Below are 16,659 nucleotides of genomic sequence, written 5' to 3' on the forward strand. Positions count from 1 at the left end.
CAAATTTTGGACGACATAGTATAGTCTGATGTTTTTGTCAAATTTTGGACAACATAGTATAGTATGATGTTTTTGTCAAATTTTGGACGACATAGTATAGTATGACGTTTTTGTCAAATTTTGGACGACATAGTATAGTATGACGTTTTTGTCAAATTTTGGACGACATAGTATAGTATGACATCTTTGTCAAATTTTGGACAACATAGTATAGTATGACGTTTTTGTCAAATTTTGGATGACATAGTATAGTATGACGTTTTTGTCAAATTTTGGACGACATAGTATAGTATGATGTTTTTGTCAAATTTTGGACGACATAGTATAGTATGACGTTTTTGTCAAATTTTGGACAACATAGTATAGTATGATGTTTTTGTCAAATTTGGACAACATAGTATAGTATGACGTTTTTGTCAAATTTGGACAACATAGTATAGTATGATGTTTTTGTCAAATTTTGGACAACATAGTATAGTTTGATGTTTTTGTCAAATTTTGGACGACAGTATAGTATGATGTTTTTGTCAAATTTTGGACAACATAGTATAGTATGGCGTTTTTGTCAAATTTTGGACGACATAGTATAGTATGAAGTTTTTGTCAAATTTTGGACGATATAGTATAGTATGACGTTTTTGTCAAATTTTGGACGACATAGTATAGTATGACGTTTTTGTCAAATTTTGGACAACATAGTATAGTATAACGTTACGACATAGTATAGTATGACGTTTTTGTCAAATTTGGACAACATAGTATAGTATGATGTTTTTGTCAAATTTTGTACAACATAGTATAGTATGATGTTTTTGTCAAATTTTGGACAACATAGTATGACGTTTTTGTCAAATTTGGACAACATAGTATAGTATGATGTTTTTGTCACATTTTGGACAACATAGTATGACGTTTTTGTCAAATTTGGACAACATAGTATAGTATGATGTTTTTGTCACATTTTGGACAACATAGTATAGTATTACGTTTTTGTCAAATTTTGGACGATATAGTATAGTATGACATTCTTGTCAAATTTTGGACCAAAATAAATTTCATGAAAATTGTCAAATTTTGGACGACATAGTGTAGTATGGTGTTTTTGTCAAATTTTGGACGACATAGTATAGTATGGCGTTTTTGTCAAATTTTGGACGACATAGTATAGCATGAAGTTTTTGTCAAATTTTGGACGACATAGTATAGAATGACGTTTTTGTCAAATTTTGGACAACATAGTATAGTATGATGTTTTTGTCAAATTTTGGACCAAAATAAATGTTTCAAAAAAATTATCAAATTTTGGACGACATAGTATAGTACGACATTTTTGTCAAATTTTGGACGACATAGTATAGTACGACGTTTTTGTCAAATTTTGGACGACATAGTATAGTATGACATTTTTGTCAAATTTTGGACGACATAGTATAGTATGACGTTTTTGTCAAATGTTGGAAGAAACTAAATTTTTCAAAAGAAATGGTAACATTTTGGACCACATAGTATGGTGTGACGTTTTTGTCAAATTTTGGACCAAAACAAACGTTTAAAAAAAATTGTCAAATTTTGGACAACATAGTATAGTATGACGTTTTTGTCAAATTTTGGACAACATAGTATAGTATGACGTTTTTGTCAAATTTTGGACGACATAGTATAGTATGATGTTTTTGTCAAATTTTGGACGACATAGTATAGTATGACGTTTTTGTCAAATTTTGGACAACATAGTATAGTATAACGTTACAACATAGTATAGTATGACGTTTTTGTCAAATTTGGACAACATAGTGTAGTATGACGTTTTTGTCAAATTTTGGACAACATAGTACGACGTTTTTGTCAAATTTGGACAACATAGTATAGTATGATGTTTTTGTCAAATTTTGGACAACATAGTATAGTATGACGTTTTTGTCAAATTTTGGATGACATAGTATAGTATGACGTTTTTGTCAAATTTTGGACAACATAGTATAGTATGATGTTTTTTGTCAAATTTTGGACGACATAGTATAGTATGACGTTTTTGTCAAATTTTGGACGACATAGTATAGTATGACATTTTTGTCAAATTTTGGACGACATAGTATAGTATGACGTTTTTGTCAAATGTTGGAAGAAACTAAATTTTTCAAAAGAAATGGTAACATTTTGGACCACATAGTATGGTGTGACGTTTTTGTCAAATTTTGGACCAAAACAAACGTTTAAAAAAAATTGTCAAATTTTGGACAACATAGTATAGTATGACGTTTTTGTCAAATTTTGGACAACATAGTATAGTATGACGTTTTTGTCAAATTTTGGACGACATAGTATAGTATGATGTTTTTGTCAAATTTTGGACGACATAGTATAGTATGACGTGTTTGTCAAATTTTGGACAACATAGTATAGTATAACGTTACAACATAGTATAGTATGACGTTTTTGTCAAATTTGGACAACATAGTGTAGTATGACGTTTTTGTCAAATTTTGGACAACATAGTACGACGTTTTTGTCAAATTTGGACAACATAGTATAGTATGATGTTTTTGTCAAATTTTGGACAACATAGTATAGTATGACGTTTTTGTCAAATTTTGGATGACATAGTATAGTATGACGTTTTTGTCAAATTTTGGACAACATAGTATAGTATGATGTTTTTTGTCAAATTTTGGACGACATAGTATAGTATGACGTTTTTGTCAAATTTTGGACAACATAGTATTGTATGATGTTTTTGTCAAATTTGGACAACATAGTATAGTATGACGTTTTTGTCAAATTTTGGACGACATAGTATAGTATAACGTTACAACATAGTATAGTATGACGTTTTTGTCAAATTTGGACAATATAGTGTAGTATGATGTTTTGTCAAATTTTGGACAACATCGTATAGTATGATGTTTTTGTCAAATTTTGGACAACATAGTATGACGTTTTTGTCAAATTTGGACAACATAGTATAGTATGATGTTTTTGTCAAATTTTGGACAACATAGTATAGTATGACGTTTTTGTAAAATTTTGGACGATATAGTATAGTATGACTTTCTTGTCAAATTTTGGACCAAAATAAATTTCATAAAAATTGTAAAATTTTGGACGACATAGTATAGTATGGCGTTTTTGTCAAATTTTGGACGACATAGTATAGTATGAAGTTTTTGTCAAATTTTGGACGATATAGTATAGTATGATGTTTTTGTCAAATTTTGGACAACATAGTATAGTATGACGTTTTTGTCAAATTTTGGACGATATAGTATAGTATGACATTCTTGTCAAATTTTTGACCAAAATAAATTTCATAAAAATTGTCAAATTTTGGACAACATAGTATAGTATGATGTTTTTGTCAAATTTTGGACAACATAGTATAGTATGACGTTTTTGTCAAATTTTGGACGATATAGTATAGTATGACATTCTTGTCAAATTTTGGACCAAAATAAATTTCATAAAAATTGTAAAATTTTGGACGACCTAGTATAGTATGACATTCTTGTCAAATTTTGGACCAAACTAAATTTTTCAAAAGAAATGGTAAAATTTTGGACCACATCGTATGGTGTGACGTTTTTGTCAAATTTTGGACCGAAGCAAACGTTTCAAAAAAATTGTCAAATTTTGGACAACATAGTATAGTATGACGTTTTTGTCAAATTTTGGACAACATAGTATATAGTTTGACGTTTTTGTCAAATTTTGGACGACATAGTATAGTTTGATGTTTTTGTCAAATTTTGGACGACATAGTATAGTATGATGTTTTTGTCAAATTTTGGACGACATAGTATAGTATGATGTTTTTGTCAAATTTTGGACAACATAGTATAGTATGACATTCTTGTCAAATTTTTGACCAAAATAAATTTCATAAAAATTGTCAAATTTTGGACGACATAGTATAGTATGGCATTTTTGTCAAATTTTGGACATAGTATAGTATGACGTTTTTGTCAAATTTTGGACAACATAGTATATAGTTTGACGTTTTTGTCAAATTTTGGACGACATAGTATAGTTTGATGTTTTTGTCAAATTTTGGACGACATAGTATAGTATGATGTTTTTGTCAAATTTTGGACAACATAGTATAGTATGATGTTTTTGTCAAATTTTGGACAACATAGTATAGTATGACATTCTTGTCAAATTTTTGACCAAAATAAATTTCATAAAAATTGTCAAATTTTGGACGACATAGTATAGTATGGCATTTTTGTCAAATTTTGGACATAGTATAGTATGAAGTTTTTGTCAAATTTTGGACCAAAACATTTTTTCAAATTTTGGACAACATACTATACTGTGTATGACTTTTTTGTGCAGTTCCTGACAACCTACTGAATTATGGCTGGGGTTCCCAAGATGGGAATTGAACTTACAATCCCTGGGTTAAGAGGCCAGTGACTTACCCATTGAACCATCAGGGTTACATAACACATTGAGACGTTCAGTTTTTATTTATCATTTTGGACTACATACTTCAGTTTGACTTTTTTGTCAAATTTTGGACCAAAATAAATGTTTCAAAAAAATTATCACATTTTGGACGACATAGTATAGTATGACTTTTTTATCAAACTTTGGAAATATAGTATAGTATGGCGTTTTTGTCAAATTTTGGACCAAAAGTTTTTTTTCAAAAAAAAGTCAAATTCTGGAAGACACAGTATAGTATGACTTTTTTGTCACATTACGGACGAAAACATTTTTTCAAAAAAAGTCAAATTCTGGACGGCATAGTATAGTATGACGTTTTTGTCAAATTTTGGACCAAAAGTTTTTTGGGGTTTTTTTCAAGTCAAATTCTGGACGACATAGTATAGTATGAGATTCTTGTTAAATTTTGGACCAAAATAAATTCCATAAAAATTGTCAAATTTTGGACGACATAGTATAGTATGACGTTTTTGTCAAATTTTGGACAACATAGTATAGTATGACGTTTTTGTCAAATTTGGACAACATAGTATAGTATGACGTTTTTGTCAAATTTGGACAACATAGTATAGTATGATGTTTTTTTCAAATTTTGGACAACATAGTATAGTATGACGTTTTTGTCACATTACGGACGAAAACATTTTTTCAAAAAAAGTCAAATTCTGGACTACATAGTATAGTATGACGTTTTTGTCAAATTTTGGACCTAAAGTTTTTTGGGCTTTTTTTTCAAGTCAAATTCTGGACGACATAGTATAGTATGAGATTCTTGTTAAATTTTGGACCAAAATAAATTTCATAAAAAGTGTCAAATTTTGGACGACATAGTATAGTATGACGTTTTTGTCAAATTTTGGACGACATAGTATAGTATGACGTTTTTGTCAAATTTTGGACAACATAGTATAGTATGATGTTTTTGTTTAATTTGGACAACATAGTATAGTATGAAGTTTTTGTCAAATTTGGACAACATAGTATAGTATGATGTTTTTGTCAAATTTTGGACAACATAGTATAGTATGATGTTTTTGTCAAATTTTGGACCAAAAGTTTTTTTTAGAAAAAAAGTCAAATTCTGGACGACACAGTATAGTATGACGTTACGACATAGTATTGTATGACGTTTTTGTCACATTACGGACGACATAGTATAGTATGACGTTTTTGTCAAATTTTGGACAACATAGTATAGTATGATGTTTTTGTTTAATTTGGACAACATAGTATAGTATGAAGTTTTTGTCAAATTTGGACAACATAGTATAGTATGACGTTGTGTCAAATTTTAGACGACATAGTAAAGTATGACGCTTTTTGTCAACTTTTGCACCAAAAGTTTTTTGGGGTTTTTTAAAGTCAAATTCTGGACGTTATAGTATAGTATGCCGTTTTTGTCAAATTTTGGACGACATAGTATAGTATGATGTTTTTGTCAAATTTTGGACCAAAATAATTGTTTCAAAAAATTGTCACATTTTGGACGATGTTTTTGTCAAATTTTGGATGATATAGTATAGTATGATGTTTTTGTCAAATTTTGGACACCACATAGTATAGTATGACGTTTTTGTCAAATTTTGGACGACATAGTATAGTATGACGTTTTTGTCAAATTTTGGACGACATAGTATAGTATGACGTTTTTGTCAAATTTTGGATGAAACTCAATTTTTCAAAATGAATGGTAAAATTTTGAAAAACATCGTATAGTGTGACGTTTTTGTCAAATTTTGAACCAAAATAAATGTTTCAAAGTAATAGTCAAATTTTGGACAACGTAGTATAGTATGAGGTTTTTGTCAAATTTTGGACGACATAGTATGGTATGACGCTTTTGTCAAATTTTGGACGACTGTTACGTGCCAAGGTGCTGAGTGAGGCATCCTGTCTCTTGGTGTTCTTCTAACCTCTGGAACTGGTCCTACCTGTAACTCCAATTGACGCAGTTTAATTGCAGTATCAGCCTCTAACTTTTTTAATTCAATTTCTTTTTTAAACTGACGCTCAAATTCCCGCTTCTCCTTCTCCATCTGGAGACGAGCCAAACGTAGCTTTAACCGGGCATCTAGACGAGAACTGGGATTCGACTCCATGGAAAATGGCTCAAACTGTGGCAGTGTGACAGGTTTTATCTCTGCTCTACCCTGTTTAACAGGTGTACCACCAACTTGCCATGGCTCGTGTGCCTCTGTTTCCAAAGGGCTAGGTGGTCTACCCACCGAAATCCCTGCCGCTAAGCTAGGTTCAACCACAGATGCCGTCAAGCTCAAAACCCCATGTGTTAACAGGCTGTCCAATATAACAGCTTTCAGTTCAGCCTTGGAAAGTGAACCCTGTACAGCTACCTGAAAATGTTCCGCAATGTCCTTTAAATTATTCTTTTTACATTTATCAAACTGACCAAATGTAGGATTTTCAACGAAAGTGTTTAAATCAAAAGTCACCATGATCACAATACAACATACCAAACCAATAGCAAAAACCACAAGTTAATTGCTATTGTTAATACACACAGCTAATTACTAGCCCACCATTCAACCAGTTAGCAAACTACAGGTACCACAGCATCAATGCAGAATGTCCCCCTTTTAACTTCCCTGCCCAACCTCTGAACAACTTCCACAGTGCCTACCTAACTACAATCTACTCCTCTCTATCTTCTGGAGCGTACCGGGCTCAAGGCGACTTTAAAGGCGGCCTTAAAGACTCTAAAGAACTTTTAGGCATCAGTGGCTGAATACTGAATCCAGCCCTGAAGGCCTACCCCCAACAGAGGACAAGTCTCCGCCCAGGATTACTCCGAAAAAAAATATATAACTATCTGAGGAAGCTATTCGATCACATTGAAGTGGGACAGCCAGAAGGAGACACCCTAACATCAATACTGCCAACAACAAGAGATGGGAGAAAAAAAAAACACGAGCTCAAATGTGACAAAAGTACTTATTGTAAGTCGCTTTGGACAAAAGCGTCTGCCAAATGCCCTAAATGTAAATGTAAATGTAAGCTCAAATCTTCCTTTAAAATTAAAAGTATCCCGGACGAGCCCACAATTGTTACGTCCCCGTTAAGTCTAGAGGATATGGGGAAGGGGTAACAAGGTACAAAATAAGATATCGGGATATTTTAAAAGGAGACAAGCTGAGACGAAACGAAAACGTAATCGCATATAAACAATTTATTTACAATAAACAAACAATATAAACTTAGATCGAGCTGCTCCAAAAGTAGCTGTTGGGCCAAGTTGAATGGTTAAAACACGCTGAGACAGCAACACAGCTTTCCAAGCAGCACAGAGAACACACACACACGCTCAGTGGCTCACAGGCTCACAGGGTGACACCATGGGTAGAGAGAGAGAGAGTCATCCAGCAATTTCCTCAGCTTTATGGCCTTCCACTTGATTGCTGAGTTGAGGCACCTGTTGAAAAAGCAGACATGGGCGGACCCACAAAGCACACCAAGAGACAGGATGCCTCACTCAGCACCTTGGCACGTAACAACGACATAGTATAGTATGATGTTTTTTGTCAATTTTTGGACGACATAGTATAGTATGACATTTTTGTCAAATTTTGGACCAAATGTTTGGGGGTTTTTTAAAGTCCAATTCTGGACGACATAGTATAAGATTAACGTTATAGTCACATTTTGGACCAGATGGGGTTTTTTTCAAAACATTAGTCATATTTTGGACGACATAGTTTAGTTTGACGTTTTTGTCACATTTTGGACCAAAAAATTGTTTTCAAAAAAATTGTCTTATTTTGGACAACATAGTAAAGTATGATGTTTTTGTCAAATTTTGGACGACATAGTATAGTATGACATTTTGGTACCAAAATAAATTTCATAAAAATTGTCAAATTTTGGACAACATAGTATAGTTTGATGTTTTTGTCAAATTTTGGACCAAGACATTTTTTCCCAAAAAATTGTCACATTTTTGATGTGAAAAATTTGGACAAAAAAGTTTTATTTTCAAAACATTTGTCAAATTTTGGATGACATATTACGGTATGACATTTCGTCAAATTTTGGACCAAAACATTTTTCTAAAAAAAATTTAAATTTTGGACGACATAGTATAGTATGACGTTTTTGTCAAATTTTGGACCAAAACATTTTTCTAAAAAAAATTTAAATTTTGGACGACATAGTATAGTATGACGTTTTTGTCAAATTTTGGACCAAACATTTGGTCCAAAATGTACTTCTTGGACAACATACTAAACTTTGAATGTTTTACTTTTTGGACTTTTTGGTTTTACAATTTTTTTTTTTTACTTTTTGGACGACATACAAAATGTTTCTTTTTTTTACTTTTTGGATGACAGACTAAAGTGACAATTTCTTAGATTTTTCTGTACGTCATACTAAACTATGACTTGAACGTGCACTGTAGTAGCCGTCACAGTTGTTTCTCTTTAAAATTTTAAATGAATTAGTTTGTCATATGTAACACCAGGTGCAAGACAAAGTGCATAAAATCAAAAAGGTGCACAATATTGGCAACAGCATTAGATTCTCTGATTTAAGATAAATATTTTTCACATATAACCCACACATGGTCAGTGCTACTGTAGGCAGTTATGTAGGAATATGTGGGGTACAGTGAAACTTGTTTGTCTAGATAATTTCTGGTCCACATGCAGCCTGGGGGCTTCCATTTGAATAGGCTGGCTATATGAGGTGCAGACACATCTTAGATCACTTGATTTACAATGTGGTGAAAGGTTATTTTATAATGTACTGTTTAAAAAATATCCTGCCTACTGTAACTGTAAGTATAGGCTTATTAAAATATTTACAACACAATCACTCTATCACCTCATGCCTGGATGTTTTATATACAGGCTGCGTACACACTATGATATGATAGACGTATCATCCTCCCATAATCTTGTCATGATGGTTGCAGTCTATCAGGTGGATCTTTCTAGAAATGCTGAACTCAGTCATTAATAATAGAGCAGTGCTTCAGCCCTGCTCAGGCTGGACACAGGCTGTGAGCTGTCCGTGGTGCTGAAATGTCCAGTCCAGGCTCAGTTTGAAGCTGACTGGTCTGCTCAACATCTTAAAAACGCCACTGGTGTTCATACTGACTTTATTTTAGCACAGATTTAATACCTGTTGTGTTGATGCTTACATGCAATAACTACTGATTTGTTCATTTATTTTTACAACAATGCTCAAAACTAAATTGCTTTGAGATTTGAGCAGTGAAAACAGAATCAGGAGAGCATTACAAGATTATATTCTGAAGGAGGAATTCTAAGTTAATGGATCTTAATTTACTTCTGGGTTCTGATCTAATATGGTCCTTGTAAAAAAGTGGATGTGGGTTTGAAATGTGCCTAAGAGACATAGCAGAGATTATATCTCAACAGAAAAAGTTAATTGATCACCAAAGTTGTTAAAACTCCGCATGAGGGGAAGCATGAATGTGCATCCAAAATACATGACGAGTTGTCAAGTAAGTCAGAGTGATTAGGGTTTCTCCTCTGGGAACCATTATTATTACAGTGGAACCAAATCCTCTGCTCATGTGTCTGTAGAGTAGGTGAATTTTTTTACCTGATGATGATGAAGAGCAAGCAAATCATATCAAACCATCACCAAAGTTATTAGAGTTCGTCCTGTGGGAGCCTTGAATACCTGTCCTGTACAAAAAGTTAGTACCAGTCCATTAAGATGGTGCTGCTGTGGAGACACTGTACTTACAGGTCCATTTTGTAACATTTTGTAACAATTTGTAAGATTTAACTGAGAAACATAAAAAAACAGTCTTTTTACTTGAGGCAAAAGCCTTGCTTTATGGAAGCTGCCATTAAGCGCTTCCATTAGATTTCACCAATTCTCATACACAGGACCTTTAAATACAGATCACAGGAGTAGATCTTTCTAATGAAAATATTAGAGAAAAGGACTAAATTGTTTCCCAACTTCAGAGACAATCATCTGAAAGAGGTTCAAGAAGATGTAAATTATCCCATGCTGTGACCTGCTGCTGGCAAATTGTTGTAGGTTCTTTGGTGTGATTTGTTTCCATTTCATTAACTCGGGATGTGAAAACTTTCAGAGGACAAGCACGAGACTTTTTGACTTAATGATCCAATTGTCTGATGGGGGCAGGTGAGAGAAATACACCAGAGAAAAGCCCTGGTTCATTCATTTATCACACTGAGCCACATCATTGACTGTACCAGTGCAACTGCCAGTGTGTGTGTGTGTGTGCACGTGCGTGTGTGTGTGTGTACTTGATGTGTTACCTCCTTAGGACCTTGCCAGGACCAGTAGTCCTCATGGAGACCAAAGCCTGGTCCTAATGAGGCAGAACCACAATTCTGAGAAACTGACTTTAGGTTTAGGTTGAAGATCTGAATTTTTGGGAGGTTAAGGATAAGGTTAGGGTTATGTGTTAAGTGGTTGTGGTTATGGTTATGGTTAAGGTTAGGGATAACGCTCAGTTATCGCAGTTTAGACTGTCCAAATGACTCCAAATGAAGTCAGCATCGAGTCCAATCCAAACCAGTCGATTTATAAAACACATTTAAAAACAACAGTGTTGACCAAAGTGCTGCATTGTATTAATAAAGCAAACATAAAAAAAAAAAAAACATAAAACACAAACAGAGCACAACACACACATAACAGATGAGAGGCACAAACATACACAGCACAAACTCACACTGAGTCAAATGCCAAAGCAAAGAGATGAGTTCTTAATAAACACCAGAAGTGGTGAGGCCCCTGAACTTCAGCCTTGTTTTGGGGACGACAAAGAGCAACTGATCAGCTGACTGTGAAGGAGTGTAAAGCTGAAGTAGGTCAGTGAGGTAACGTGGAGCAGCAAGTCCATTAAGACACTTGTACACAAACAATAGTAACTTAAAATCGACCTTGAGCAGCTAAAAGGATAGCTGCACCAAGATGTGCTTGTGTGTGTGTGTGTGTGTGTGTGTGTGTGTGTGTGTGTGTGTGTGTGTGTGTGTGTGTGTGTGTGTGTGTGTGTGTGTGTGTGTGTGTGTGTGTGTGTGTGTGTGTGTGTGTGTGTGTGTGTGTGTGTGTGTGTGTGTGTGTGTGTCTGAGAGAGAGAGTCTAATTTGGTCTTTATTACTTTGCATTGGTTTACAGATAAGAGCAAAGTGCTTTGAATGATGGCTTGATGATATGCTGATTGGTTGATTGATTAGCAATTCTGCTGGCAGTGGGTTTCCCTGTGGATCCACTAACAGTGCTGAGGATGACAACAACATCAGCAGCAACAGTGAGCGAGACTAAATCCATCAGTCCCTATACTCTGAGCCGCACAGACCAGGCTCCAGCAGGAAATAGCCCAGCTGACTGTTAGAGTATTGTATAATGTCCGTGACTGATTGATCAGCCCAGTGAAAAGGGATTTTTGAGACTGTAACTATAACTGTGGTCAGCTCAGGCTTCAGTTAATGCCCAGCAGAAGCAGTGACAGGTTCACAGAAACTCTTGTCAATTTCGTTCAGCCTATTGGACTCAGTTGTCAGTAAAATTAGACGGAGCAGAGGTTAACCGCATACATCTTTCATCAGGGCACATCACTGCTCACTTCCATAACACCGACAGTCTCACAGTCACGGTCACATGCTAATGAAAAGGAAAGTCATTCCCAAAAGAACACACCATGGGTTTAAAATACAAGGCAGGACAAAGTGAAAGGCTGTAGACTCCTGCATTTAATTTCATCATGGAGGATATTCTTTGCAGTATGTAGACAAAAATGATATACACCATTCAATAAACCCAAGTCACCACTGTGTGTGTGTGTGTGTGTGTGTGTGTGTGTGTGTGTGTGTGTGTGTGTGTGTGTGTGTGTGTGTGTGTGTGTGTGTGTGTGTGTGTGTGTGTGTGTGTGTGTGTGTGTGTGTGTGTGTGTGTGTGTGTGTGTGTGAATGACCCATTGCATCAGCTGTACCAGAGTCAGGAACTGTTTCAGCATCTCAGTTGCAGTTTTACAGCAGCAGTTACAGCAGCAGTTGGCAGGTCAGCCTGTAAAAAATCCTGTGTTGGCCTATAAATATTAATGGATCTTAAGCAGTTTGCACTGTCGTTGCCTGGAACTTTTATTCCAAAGAGGAATTGACTCAGAACTGTATGGAATCAATAGAGAGGCGGGAGACCTGTCTGGTCAGTGCAAGAGTGGAGGACAGGAAAATGAGGAAAGAAGCCATGTGGTCAAGGGGGTGCACTGGGAGGAGAATATAGGGCTATTTAAAGCTGCACCTGTCAATATTTTTACATCAACAATGGATCAAATGGCTGTGTAATGTGAAAAGTGTTGCTTGCACTGAGCGACTATCAAGTAATCCAGCAGCACCCAAACCACTCAACAGAGCATCAAAGCAGAGCTAAAAGGGGAGAGAATTGGACAGATATTCATGTGTTGGTCAGAAAATGATTGTCTATGTTTCTTAGTGTCTGCAGATATTAAATTATTTAAAGGTTTAAGAGAAAAAAAATGCAGCAAAGTAACAGTAAAGGTCCCATATTGTGCAAAATCAACGTTTTAATCATTTAAATCCTTATTTTGGGACTCTGGAGGTCCAATCAGTCGCCAAAGTGTGAAAAAAGACTCACTCATGTTTTTGTGGTCCTCCTCAGTCTAAGGAGATAAAACACACGATGTTGACTTCCGCGCTCATTGGGACGTCACAAGATGCTAACTTCCTGGAATTGTTGTCTCACAGAGCTCTGCTTTGTCCGTAAAACACGCGAGAGTGCTGGCGAGGGCAACGGTATCCGAAAACCGGAAGTCCGCGAAAAATTCTATTCTTGGCTCCACAGTGCAGCACAGAGTCCTACACAAACGTCCAGCCTCAGAGGATTTATCTGTCCAGTGGATACATGTTTTTGTTTTTCCAAATACTTACTGATGTTAGCTTCCAGTAGCCTCTGTGGCTGATGTCATTTCCTGTCCCTTAAGTTTCGTTTTACCTTTTTTTAAGGTGGACATTTAAGGTGGACCTAAAGAGATACTACTAAACAGAGCGTTCTGAACATGACTGTTTTGGCAGGGTGATTGAACTGCTGTGATGCTTCATCTTTATGGTATTTTTACCAAAGCATGTCACAGACATGTTCATTAGGACACCAGGGAACTAGGTTAACTTGGAGAAATAGGCTATAATGAGTCCTTTAAATTAATATTTTCCAGCTTTTATCTATTTTATGAACATGACACAAAACAGCAGAAACACATGAACAAAACAGCAACAAAAACATTCAAATTATAGCTCTTAACTTTTTAAATTCAAACAAATTACATTACATTCAAACTGTCAAATGAGTTCACACAAACCAGATTGCGCTTGTCGGCTTCATACGACTCTCTCTTTATTTCACATCATAGCAGTGTTTGGATTTCATGTGGCCCAGCGACATGCTCACACTGCACACAGGAAGTGATTTGTTTTACATCAAGGCAGATGGAGGCAGCAGCAACATTGCGCAAGTAAAGTGAGATAACTGCTGACAGGTTAACACAAAGAACCATTTCTACTTTTGGCCCCCATCCACCTGTGTCCTGGTTCTGTATACAGTACACACAAACACGCCCTCATTTAACTCTTTAAAGCTCTTATGACCATCATGATAATGAGGCTGCCTGGATTTATTTAGATTTTATGGCTGTAGAATTGTCAAACAATGTTCGAGTCAGTTCTTCTGTACCTTTTTCCAAGACTTTAAATATCTGACAGTTACTCAACCATTTAGGAATACAGTAAAGAGAAGCTGACGTTACAAATGTGTGACGCGCTGGTGAATCTTATCTGTGATTGGACGGTCTTTCAGCTGAAGTCCCGAGGCTAATGATGAAGTATATGGGCGCAAAGCTCCATTTCTCTACTTTCCAGTATACATCCATCTGCCTTCTACCACTTTATCCTCCACATGAGGGTCGGGGCCGCTGGTGCCAATCTCGGCTGACATAGGGCGAAAGGCGGGGTCACACCTTGGACAGGTCACCAGTCCACAGGAGCTTCATCTTCCAAATGAAGAGAACAGAAACACTGACTTTTCATTGAGCAGTACAATAATAACGAGCAGTTTCAAGCAAACTGAAAATTGACATGAAATACAGGAGGTTATCATACTGATAACAGTTTGCACTAAGAAGTCAGTCCATTTAATAATAAATTTGACATTGCTATGTTATAAAAAGTCAGTTCGAGGTCATCCTTCAGGCACTGGCTGGTTGATCCAGAAACAGATGATGCAGAAACTTGATTAACACCCTAGGTAAATTCACTGCACCTTCAGCACCATCACTCTGAATCCTCTTCAACAGCAGCACACAGTACAGCCTCCAAAATGTCAGTTGACTCAGCACCTCTTTAGAACAGTTTCAATAAAACTGAACTTTATAACATTCATGGAAGGAGTATTCACACCAGCGCTGCTACAGTATTACACTGCAGTCGTTTTAACTTGGTATTCCTAATAAACAGTATGGTTTCAGGAGCCTGCACCGTTTCCTGACACAGCTGTAGATTAGAATAATTCAAACATTAATATAAGTGCATTTGACATGCTGTCAGATAACATCACTGTTTTGTTTGATTTCTTTTCTGTCTCTTTTGGTATTCAAACACTCTCCTGACCAAATCACTGTCTCTGAAATATTCAGTATTCAACTAATATGCCTTCAGTTTAACTGCATTGTAGTAGATGTAACTTTGATCCGGAAGGCAGACACTGACTCTCCCTACATTTAAAGTTCAACTTAAACTTTTCTCTTCAATAAAACGTATAGATAGGGCTGGTTCCGAGTGAACTCTGAACCAACAGCCATTATACAGCGAGCCCTCTCCCTCCCTTCTCAGAACTCACATTTGGTTACAATAACTTTGTTTTCGCTCCATCCCCCCATTTTGTGCTCTTCCTCTTCTCTCTCTTGGTTGTTATTTTCAGGTATCCCACATTTGAAATACTACAACTATTATTATATATTATATAGCATTACTGCTAACATAAATATTATCCTCATCCGCCCTTCATCAACAGCTTGTCCTTCCCTGACGGGCAGTCCATGGCCAAAAGGAAAGGAATTGGAATCACACCCTAGACAAGATGAAGAAGATAATAGTGATGATGAAAAATGTTAATCACTTTTTAAACGCTCCTCTTCTCTATCTTCTTCTCTTTCCACTCTTTGTAAATGTGATGTTTTCTTTGTAATCTGCTGAACATGTGTCCGTACAAAGAGTCATTAACTGCTTAAACTGTATGCTGGCTTTTGTGATATGGGTTTTGTATGATAATCCTGTGCATGACTGTCTGCCTTTTCCAATGTACAAGAGACCGATCCCTCAGAATCACATTGGATGAAGTCCAGGCCTCTGCACTGACACACTGGTCTCCTGTTGTCTCCACACTGTGTGTACATGCATCCTGTAAAGTAGCCCACAGCTCCATATGCCTTCATGAAAACATTTCTGGCCTCCATCTTGGTTTTGCCACCTGTATTTAATAACTTCCATTGCCTGCAGACTCATGGGTGGTTTACTTGGACTTCTGTTTGGTTAAACTAGTAATTTAATTACACATATACTGGAAATCTTTCTGTTTAACCACTAGGGAGCAGTGTCCTCCAAACAACACCTGAGGTGATGGTGCAGACTGTCTGTTAGTTGAATCAGTGTAGTAGCCCGAGTAATCACTTAGCAGTGTGGGAAGTGTCATGTGGGCATGTTTTCCTATTTTAACTTCTAACGGTGACTGTTTTATAAAAGGGATACATATTTTGCAGCTGAATAGTGAATCAAACTACTTTTGCATGATTTGTCACTTGGCCCTCATGCTCAGTGATATCATTTCTGCTCATGACGTGGAAGTTGCCGATCACTGTGTCCTCCACACTAATGAGGAAAAGCAGAGAAAAGCAAGCATTGCTGCACTAATATCAAGCACCCAGACAAGCAGTAATTATAAACTGCTGGCAGTTCAAAGCTGGAGGGGCCAGATTGCGCTCTACTTGTATGTCTGCAGAAGTAGAAACAGCTGCATCTAGTGGAGTAAATCCATTTTCTAGCTCCAAGGGAGTCCAGGACACGAGTCTGAGAGCATCAGTACATATGCTGTGTGAACAGGGGCTGGTAAGATCAATTTTCCCCTGGCAGTGCAGCTCAAAGGACCAAATTAACTGACAGAAAGACAGCAGATCGTCTCGAT

This window comes from Microchirus variegatus (assembly GCF_963457635.1).
Source record: "Microchirus variegatus genome assembly, chromosome: 6".
Classification (NCBI taxonomy): Eukaryota; Metazoa; Chordata; class Actinopteri; order Pleuronectiformes; family Soleidae; genus Microchirus; species Microchirus variegatus.